This window comes from Schistocerca serialis, chromosome 3 (assembly GCF_023864345.2).
Source record: "Schistocerca serialis cubense isolate TAMUIC-IGC-003099 chromosome 3, iqSchSeri2.2, whole genome shotgun sequence".
Lineage (NCBI taxonomy): Eukaryota > Metazoa > Arthropoda > Insecta > Orthoptera > Acrididae > Schistocerca > Schistocerca serialis.
The window spans coordinates 187,015,867-187,026,173 of record NC_064640.1 but is presented as its reverse complement, the minus strand read 5'-3'; the positions used below and the strand labels follow the sequence as shown (position 1 = coordinate 187,026,173).

Below are 10,307 nucleotides of genomic sequence, written 5' to 3'. Positions count from 1 at the left end.
CTGCAAAACCGACAACGGCTGGGAGAACCACGTGCTAACCCCAAATCCCTCCATATCATATCCAAATTTTACCATTGGCAGTCGATCCTTTCGACTGGTCTGCCTGAATACGGGTCACCAAGTCACGGCAGTTTCTTTTTCCTTTTTTTCTGTCACTTAACCAGAAATCTTCCATTAAACCGAAGACAGCCATTCAGATGCCCTACAGCTATCCTTAACTGCTCGTTGAATTTCATGCAATTTTGCAACGTTACGCCTTGATATTTAACCAACGTGACTGGTTCAAGCGGTATAGGTTTTTTATCGTATTCTAAACGTACACGAATATTTCTCCTTGCAGTAGGAATTAATTTTCATTTGCCTACATGTGTCAGGATCATGTATTGAAGCCATTAACTTCCTCAGCAAGAATTATGAGAGGTTTTCTAAAAAGTGATCAGTTGTTTGGAAGAATGATCTTGTGTTTATATGCCCGGAAAACTTGGATAAACGCAATTCCTGCTACTGCGTGTGGCGTAGTGAAGGCGTTTGAAATGTCGGATACTCCAACACGATGAAAGTGAGATGCCACCTATGTACCATTTTCTTACCTTCATGCAGCCTGCCTCAGATGGCGCATTAGGGGGATATAGCTGGAAATAGGGATGGTGCAAGTTATATTTGGTAGCGAAATCAAATTTAATCTTGGCATCACTGAACTTCATGTGCGCAGTAGAACAGACGATCAGTAGCTATCTTAGTGTATGACGCACCAACATTCTGGAAACAAGTATTCGATACTAAGGTCTGGGAGCCATGGTCTACAACGCTGCTACACCGCGAGAGCATATTATGCCGATAATGTAACTCAAACCTTTCTGTTGGCCTAACTACAACGCTTGGGAATTGTATGCATAGCCAATTCTGTGGTCTTTGCTATAATGCAAGGGTGTGTATGTGTGTGGGTGTGTGTGGGTGTGTGTGTGTATGTGTGTGTGTGTTTCAGTGTGCCTGCGAGAAGATGTACGGCTACGCATAGTTTACTGCAAGTTGCGTCTTCGAATTCGCTTGTGTGGAGTTAAATATTTGCGGATCTAATTTAGTTTCGTCGTATTCTTTGCTTAACTGACTTGATGAACAGAAGCTTAAGCAGTGCCAAAGGTAAAGGGAGAGATTATTTACAATTAATACAGGAACAGCTTCCCCTCACTGTAGCTGTTAAATGTGCCATTAGATGGACAAATTTATACTACTTCACATATTGTTAACTATTTTTACAATTAATTTTCATCATACATCTCATACTGCAACAAGTTTTGCATTTACATTCACTTTAGTTGTTCTTACGGAAGAAAATGTTAAGTGGTGTCTATCGGTGGTACAGTCACTTCTGTAACTTCCATTTTCGACTACACTACTGCCCATTAAAATTGCTACACCAAGAAGAAATGCAGATGATAAACGGGTATTCATTGGACAAATATATTATACTAGAACTGTCATGTGATTACATTTTCGCGCAATTGGGGTGCATAGATAATGAGAAATCAGTACCCAGAACAACCACCTCTGGCCGTAATAACGGCCTTCATACGCCTGGGCATTGAGTCAAACAGAGCTTGTCTGGCGTGTACAGGTACAGCTGCCCATGAAGGCGTCAACACGATACCACAGTTCTTCAAGAGTAGTGACTGGCGTATTGTGACGAGCCAGTTGCTCGGCCACCATTGACCAGACGTTTTCAATTGGTGAGAGATCTGGAGAATGTGCTGGCCAGGGCAGCTGTCGAACATTTTCTGTATCCAGGAAGGCCCGTACAGGACCTGCAACATGCGGTCGTGCATTCTCCTGCTGAAATGTACGGTTTCGCAGGCATCGAATGAAGGGTAGAGCCACGGGTCGTAACACATCTGAAATGTAACGTCCACTGTTCAAAGTGCCGTCAATGCGAACAAGAGGTGACCTAGACGTGTGACCAATGGCACCCCATACCATCACGCCGGGTGATACGTCAGTATGGCGATGACGACTACACGCTTCCAATGTGCGTTCACCGCGATGTCGCCAAACACGGATGCGACCATCATGATGCTGTAAACAGATCCTGGATTTATCCGAAAAAATGACGTTTTGCCATTCGTGCACCCAGATTCGTCGTTGAGTACACCATCGCAGGCGCTGCTGTCTGTGATGCAGCGTCAAGGGTAAGCGTAGTCACGGTCTCCGAGCTGAGAGTCCTTGCTGCTGCAAACGTCGTCGAACTGTTCGTGCGCGTGGTTGTTGTCCTGCAAACGTCCCCATCTGTTGACTCAGGGATCGAGATGTGGCTGCTCGATCCGTTACAGCCATGCGGATAAGATGCCTGTCATCTCGACTGCTAGTGATACGAGGCCGTTGGGATCCAGCACGGCGTTCCGCATTACACTTCTGAACCCACAGATTCCATATTCTGCTAACAGTCATTGGATCTCGACCAACGCGACCAACAATGTCGCGATACGATAGACCGCAATCGCGATGGGCTACAATCCGACCTTTATCAAAGTCGGAAACGTGATGTTCCGTATTTCTCCTCCTTACACGAGGCATCAGAGCAACGTTTCACCAGGCAACACCGGTCAACTGCTGTTTCTGTATGAGAAATCGGTTGGAAACTTTCCTCGTGTCAGCACGTTGTAGGTGTCACCACCGGCGCCAACCTTGTGCGAATGCTGTGAAAAGCTAATCATTTGCATATCACAGCATCTTCTTCCTGGCGGTTAAATTTCGCGTCTGTAGCACGTGATCTTCGTGGTGTAGCAATTTTAATGGCCAGTAGGGTATTACAAAAATCAACTCATCTGTGAAATCAATCAAAACAATATCGGCACACTGTTCGACCGCCCAGATGGCAAGTCGTTGACTTCGTTTTAGACGTTCCGTTCTCTGAAGACGCGTCAGAGGTAGACATGCAGCAGGCCTCCTACAAAAAAGGCCTCTCTGCTGCAGCCTTGTGCACGCCGTTTCCCTGGATACAACACGTCCAGTGGATGCTGGGAGCTCACATGCCAGTTGCCGTGCAGTACTAATGTGGTTCTGATGTGCACTTACAGCTAAATAACAGTCCTCTGTTCTGAAGTCGCACATGGTCTGCCCTGCCCTGGTCTTCTGGATACAGTTTCGGTCTCTATAAACATTCTCCACATCTGAAAAACAACAGAACGATTGACACTACGCCATCGGGCCACGTCAGTTTGCGACTGTCCTGCTTCCTTTCTTTCTATAGCCCTTCACAGCAAAGAGTCTTGTAGGTATCTTCTCTGTGTCATTCTGCGCCATCTGTGACTGCGCAGAAAGCGATTGTGGGTGTGGGACTACCTGGAAAATACTACTTCGTTTCTTATATGCCCTGACGTCATCGTTGGCTTGGTTGTCTGTTGACCGGAATGCCATCTTCCGTGCAGAAAGCGATCGTAGGGACATCTGGTGGCCAATTTGTATGATAATATCGTGAATTAGACGCAGGGCAGGGAAATAGCAGTATGTTGCTTTAATTTCGGACACCAGTGTATTTCTTGGTTGATAAGTTGTATTCCAGAAAGTTTGACCATACATATGTAGAATTTTTAGTATGTTTGCTTCAGGTTTTACATTTAATAGTTTTATTTTGATTCAAAAGTGTGTTTAATTTTTGTCGTTGTTCTTCCATTTTATTTTTAGAAGCATTTCTGTGATTTGTTCGATGGTATTCATGATATCGTTATGTGATTACCTAGTTCCACATCAATTTTTGCTCTTTAAAACATTCTTCCAGTTCTACACACATGTGGTACATTTTAGCACACATAACTTTCACAGATACTACATATATGGCTCAAATGGCTCTGAGCACTATGGGACTTAACAGCTGTGATCATCAGTCCCCTAGAACTTAGAACTACTTAAACCTAACTTACCTAAGGACATCACACACATCCATGCCCGAGGCAGGATTCGAACCTGCGACCGTAGCAGTCGCGCGGTTCCGGACTGCGCGCCTAGAACCGCGAGACCACCGCGGCCGGCTACTACATATATTCACGTTTATTTATTGTGAAGAACCACTGTTGTGTTGACATTCCACATACTTTGTTTAGCTGTTGCACAATGCGTTCATCTTTCGATAGTTTTTGTAAGAGTAGAAGCCTCTGCAGTGTGTCAGTGTGTGAGTGTTTATATTCTTTGGCAGCTGTGTGTGTGTGTGTGTGTGTGTATGTATTATTTTTTTTAATGAAGTGGGGATGATTGTCCTCATTTGGGTGCGCATGTGTGTGTGTGTGTGTGTGTGTGTGTGTGTGTGTGTGTGTGTGTGTGTGTGTTTGTAAAGGGAACAAATGTATACAACCTTCTCTGTGTGTAAATTATTGCTCTACTGTGTACACGTTAGGATATGTTAGCTTCCTTAAAAAATACACGCGAACGCACTCACTTACACACACACACACACACACACACATCCTCACTTCATAAAATATAATAATATATATCACAGTTCTTCCAAAGATGGTTCTCATGCACACAGACACACACACACACACACACACACACACACACACAAACACACACACACCCAAACACACACACACACACACACACACACCGAGCAATAGCAGACGCTACCAAAATTACAAAAGCAAACACAAGACAAACTCATTCCGCAATAGCAAAGCGACGTATACAAATAGGCGAGATGACAGTGGCTCTTCACGACACAAAATCGTGAATATATTTTGAGTTAGTAAAAGTCATCTGTGCTGAACTATACCACATACGTGTTGAAGCACAGGGAGAATGATGGAAGCTTAAAAAATGCCGTGAGTACCGATAATAATTAATACTGTTTATAGCGGTAAGTTAAAGCATGAGAACTGTTCATGAACATAGGAAACAAAACTGCAAGAAAAGACCATATTGTTACAGCAACCACTGGAGATGGTTTAAGATAAAGCGAAAAATATCTTATTTAACTTATATAACTTGTGTAACAGCGAATGCGGAAGAAAAGAGGCCGTAAAACAAAGGAGATAACAAGTATTTCTTCTTCGTACTCTCAATTTAAGGGCTTAAAAACGTTATCCAGGGCTGTTGACAACAGATTTGGTGTTATGCAGACTCCCTGCTCGAGTCCCATATTTCACTCGCTGTTCCAGAGCGCCAGACGTTTTTGTGAGATTAAGGTCGGGATATTTAGCGGGACAGTCGAGGTGCGACAGGACGTCTACGTGTTCGTTAAACCAAGGAGATATGCGTGAACCCTATGAAGACGTCTTAGGTCAAATCAGAAGACGGGAATGACCACAGTAGAGTCATAACGAAAATCGAGAAGAAAGGTCGAAACTTGATCAGAAAGCATGTTGAGACCAACCTTTTGGTTCAAACTCGATGTAACCTGTACGAATGGGCCCAAGCCATGGTACGAAAAAGACATTCGAAACATCACAGGGCCACCTGCGACATCAACCATCAACACACTACTTTATTGGTACAATCACTCAAAAAAAAAAAAAAAATAAAAATAAAAAAAATAAGAAAAAAAGAAGCACTCCGTCTTCAGGCCACGAGTGGCCTACCGGAACCATCCGACCGCCGTGTCATCGCCCGTGGAGGATGCGAATAGGAGGGGCGGGGTCAGCACACCGCTCTCCCGGTCGTAAGATGTTATTATGGACCGAAGCCGCTACTATTCGGTCGAGTAGCTCCTCAATTGGCATCACGAGGCTGAGTGCACCCCGAAAAATGGCAAAAGCCCATGGCGGCCTGGATGTTCACCCATCCAAGTGCCGACCACGCCCGACAGTACTTAACTTCGGTGATCTCACGGGAACCGGATTGGTTCAATCGACGTCTTATATTATTTGAAAAGAGGCAAGAACTCATGTGCCCTTATGAGCCATGGTCTTTTGCAAGACAGCCGAATCCAAATGTCTACTGCACACAGTGTCGGGTTTGATACCGATTTTCATTGGAAAGGTGTGACAATCGTATTTGGTTCCTGTCGGTTGTGTTCTTTTTACTACCACTGTTTTTGTGGTCAAGAGCCCGTCCAAACATTTAGCCTCTTTCTGCCATTCCCTTAGTCTTCATCTGCTCAGATTCTATAGGACCGATTGGCATGTAGACTGCACTTCGTTGCCATGACCTACGTCAGTGGTGATCGCCTGGTGCCATTTCTACATCATACATACGGCTCCAAAGTGGCCAGTGTGCTCTTTTAAAAAGCGACTATCGTTTTATGCGGTGAGTTAGCTAACGTAGGTCTAATCGATACCTTGTTTCTCGGGGCCCACTATTACAGACTTCGTCGAAACTGATTAAAAACTACTATAAAAATGTGTGAATCCGGAGCACAGTTCTAATTCCTACTCATCGCTCTGTTCTACTGAAGTATTTAAGAGACATAAGTAACCCGTTGTTTTATAACCATTTTTAAAAAAAGTTTGTTCCTTCGACCGATTCACATCCCATGTTTTTCTTTGCAGTTGGTGATAATATTAGTGAATATTTTACGCACTGCAGAGAGGACGCTTGTGGGTCTTTGGTGTTCCATTTCCTGTTTTGCGAGCTTGTAAAACTGCGGCATTGTTGAGGTATTGGAGGATTTCCTTCCTCCTGTAAACAGTTTTGCTACTTTCATTTTGAGAATTGTCCCCCTAAGTTAAACGTTTTTATTGAAAGGTTACTATCTCCAGGTGCTATACCATCTTCGTCTCTCGAATGACGTTATTCACCTCATGTACCACCACTTCCGGATCGCTAATTTCACGCTTAACTATCGGCACCTCTGATTCTTGCCTTAAAACTATAGAAATATGGTTGTAAACTTGATAACGCCTTTTTCTTCCTGCAACATAGTATTTATTTATGTTCCAGACGTTTTAGCCTTTTATATTACAGGCATCGTCAGTGGATTTTTTCTGGAAAATCCAATTTTGATTTACTTATAGGTTCGAAACTCCTCACACACAATTTCTTACACGAAGAAAATGTTACTTACAGTTCTTGTAATGCTTATACAATTTTCTCTCTGTTGTTAGTTGCTGTGTCATCTGCCAGCTAACTAATGAAATGTGTTGTCTTCACACAGTAAGTGTTTTGTTTTCTTCGCGCACTTATTGTTATCACTTGTTTCCCTTATCAAATTTGCATTGCACCATGTAACTTCCTTCGAATGATAATTCCGAATATTGTATATGGTGATACTATCTGTTCCCGAAAGAACAGTTACTGTAGACGACCATGCAGCATTGCTAGAAATGAAATGATAATTACATGGACAGTCTAGCTGCAAACAGGCGTTGATGTACTTCTTTGGGTACATGTTGAAAATGTGTGACGTAACAGGGACTCGAACCCGGGATCTCCTGCTTACATGGCAGACACTCTATCCATCTGAGCCACCGAGGGCACAGAGTCATAGTGCGCCTGCAGGGACTTACCGTTGCACACACCCAGTGAGACCCACATTCCCAACATCTCCACACCACTCCATTCGTAGTACGCCTAATAGATGTTTGCCCATCATACTCTGTCCCCAAACCCGTATGAGACTTGGTAGATTAATCTGCCATGAGTAATTAGTATGCTGGACAAACATCTATTAGGCGCACTACGAATGTAGTGGTGTGGACATGTTGGGAATGTAGGTCTCACGGGGAGCGTGCAAGGGATAAGTCCCTGCAAGCGCACTATCCTCTGTGCCCTCGGTGGCTCAGCTGGATAGAGTGTCTGCCATTTAAGCAGGAGATCCCGGGTTCGAGTCCCGGTTTGGGGCGCACATTTTCAACGTGTCCACTATGAAGTACATCAACGCTTGTTTGCAGCTAGGGTGTCCATTTAATTATCATTTCCGAATAGTTTAATTTCACCCAGGATATTCCATAATTTACTTGTTATCGTTTTCTTGAAACTCCTTCCATTTGAAACTTTACTTTTATTGTTTACGTCCTTGCACCATTTTGTCCTGTAAATAATTGTCCCTCGTATTTATGTTTGTAAAACTTTGGTTTCATAATATTCTGAATTTGTTGCTTAATTTAATCTGGTTTGCACAATTATAAGAATCTACATTCCTGACTTCTAGAGTGGCAAGTCTCTTTCTTCCTCATTTTTCAGCTTTTTTATTCTATAACGTACGAGTCTATGACCACTTAAGATTTGTGGGTGGTTTACATCTCATAACCTGTACTTTTTTTTCATTTCTTTAGAATGGTATATGTTTTATTCCCTCAAAGGCAGTTGCCCTGTGCTTTTGCTGCTGAAACTATGATTCTTCTAGGAAAATGTTTGTAAATAAAATCACACGTAAAATTTTAAGTAATAGAGTATACGGAAACTGATTTCAGCTATGAAGCGGAGCTCACATTTTTACATAATGGGGAAAGACAGATCAGGATTTTGGCCACAAAAGCTGGCAGTTAAGCACGATGCGCATGAAGCGCGTGTGCCCTGGTTAACCCTTATGGGCGCCGGAGGCAGGGAAAGGGCGCCCCAGAAATTACCTGTGGTCACAGGGACGGCGGCTCGGACAAGCGGCAGCGCCAGATCAAAGAGGCCTCCCCGACAGGAATTTGGGTGCGGCGCCGACGGCTGCTACCTGGCTCTGGCACCAATCTCTGCTAACAGCCGCAGCCCATTCAAGTTCTTATTCCGCACCAGGAACTAGGAAATATTCGTCCCTTTTTCACACAAAATTGGTGTATTATCGTTTTCTTAATAACTGTAAAGAACAGGAGAGAAATAGAAATCCTATTCTTTGGAATCACACATTAAACAGCTATTGTACACGCTTCTTTGAGAAGAAAACATTCAGAGTGTGAGACAACGATAATTTTCTAAGAATTTTCATAGCTATTTTTAATCTAGTTCGCTAATATTATGGTTTATACACTTCACAAACCCTGTTTTATTCAGTTGGAAGCCTTCAGTTATTTACACAAATTGTCTAATACAAATAAAGGACAGAAAGAGATTGATTGGATCTGCACTACTGTAATATTACTCACTTGCCTTCATTCACAATTTTTCTCTTTTAACAGCTGTTTTACTGATGATCACATAAACAAACGCGCTCGATTTCGGAATTGCTGAAGTCTATTTCCCGGTCCCTCAACAGACCCCATAAGCTAAGCGATGTCCCAAGTACTTGTTCACGATATTATGTTACATACAGTATATTAGATATGCTGATCACACACATGGTGCCCAATCGAAGTTAAGTACATAAGAAAAATTTGTTTTTGCTGTCCACTATCCAAGTGATCAACTTCTCCTTTGTTGTGGCGCTCGTAGCTCCACCGTGCCGTGGGCATGGCTCATAAACTGGACGATGTGCATCTGAGCAACTACTTGTCGCACTGACTATATACATCGGATGGAAAATCGATCTCTCAGACTCGCTATGCACCACCCTGGGCGTTTGTCGCGCTGTAGCTGCATCAGGCAGCTGGAATAACCTATCTTCGGAAAATGTTCAGCGCAATCAGCCCACTACTTGTACAAGAAATCTGGTATGTTACGGAACCAGCACATCCACAGTGTGGGCACCAGTGCGATGGCGTCTGCCAAGGGGACTGATTATGCAGATTACATCGAGGTCTGATGATGGTCATCGAAATAAGCTAGTCATTTATGAGAAATAGGAAACAAAAGTATAGTAACAAAAATCCATTTTGGCGTTTTCCGTTCTGTTAACGTACAATATGCACTGAAGAGCCAAAGAAACTGGTAGACCTGAATAATATCGTGTAGCACTCCCGTGGGCACGCGGAAGTGCCGAAACACGACATAGCATGAACACGACTAATGTCTGAAGTAGTGCTGGAGGGAACTGACACAATGAATCCTGCAGGGCTGTCCATAAATCCGCAGGAATACGAGGTGTTAGAGACCTCTTCTGGACAGCAAGTTGCAAGGTATCCCAGATATGCTCAAAAATGTTCATGTATGGGGAGTTTGGTGGTCACCGGATGTGTTCAAACTCAGAAGAGTGTTCCTGGAGCCACTCTGTAGCAATTCTGGACGTGTGGTGTGTCGCAGTGTCCTGCTGGAATCGCTCAAGTCCGTCGGAATGCACAACGGACATGAATGGATGCAGGTGGTCAGAAAGGATGCTTACTTACGTGTCACTTGTCAGAGTCGTATCTCGACGTATCAGCTGTCCCATATCACTCCAACTCCACACGCCCCACACCATTACAAAGACTCACCAGTTTGAAGTCTCCTGCTGACGTGCAGGGTCCATGAATTCACGAAGTTGTCCCCATACCCGTCCACGTCTATCCACTCGGCACAATTTGAAACGAGACTAATCG

General features: G+C 43.6%; 1 non-coding gene across 1 annotated transcript; it reads left to right on the top strand.

The window, feature by feature from the left end:
- The first annotated feature begins 7,693 nt into the window (after positions 1-7,693).
- Trnak-uuu (transfer RNA lysine (anticodon UUU)) lies at positions 7,694-7,769 on the top strand. Its single transcript has one exon. It is a non-coding gene; the product is annotated as a tRNA-Lys (tRNA).
- The last annotated feature ends 2,538 nt before the right edge of the window (positions 7,770-10,307 follow it).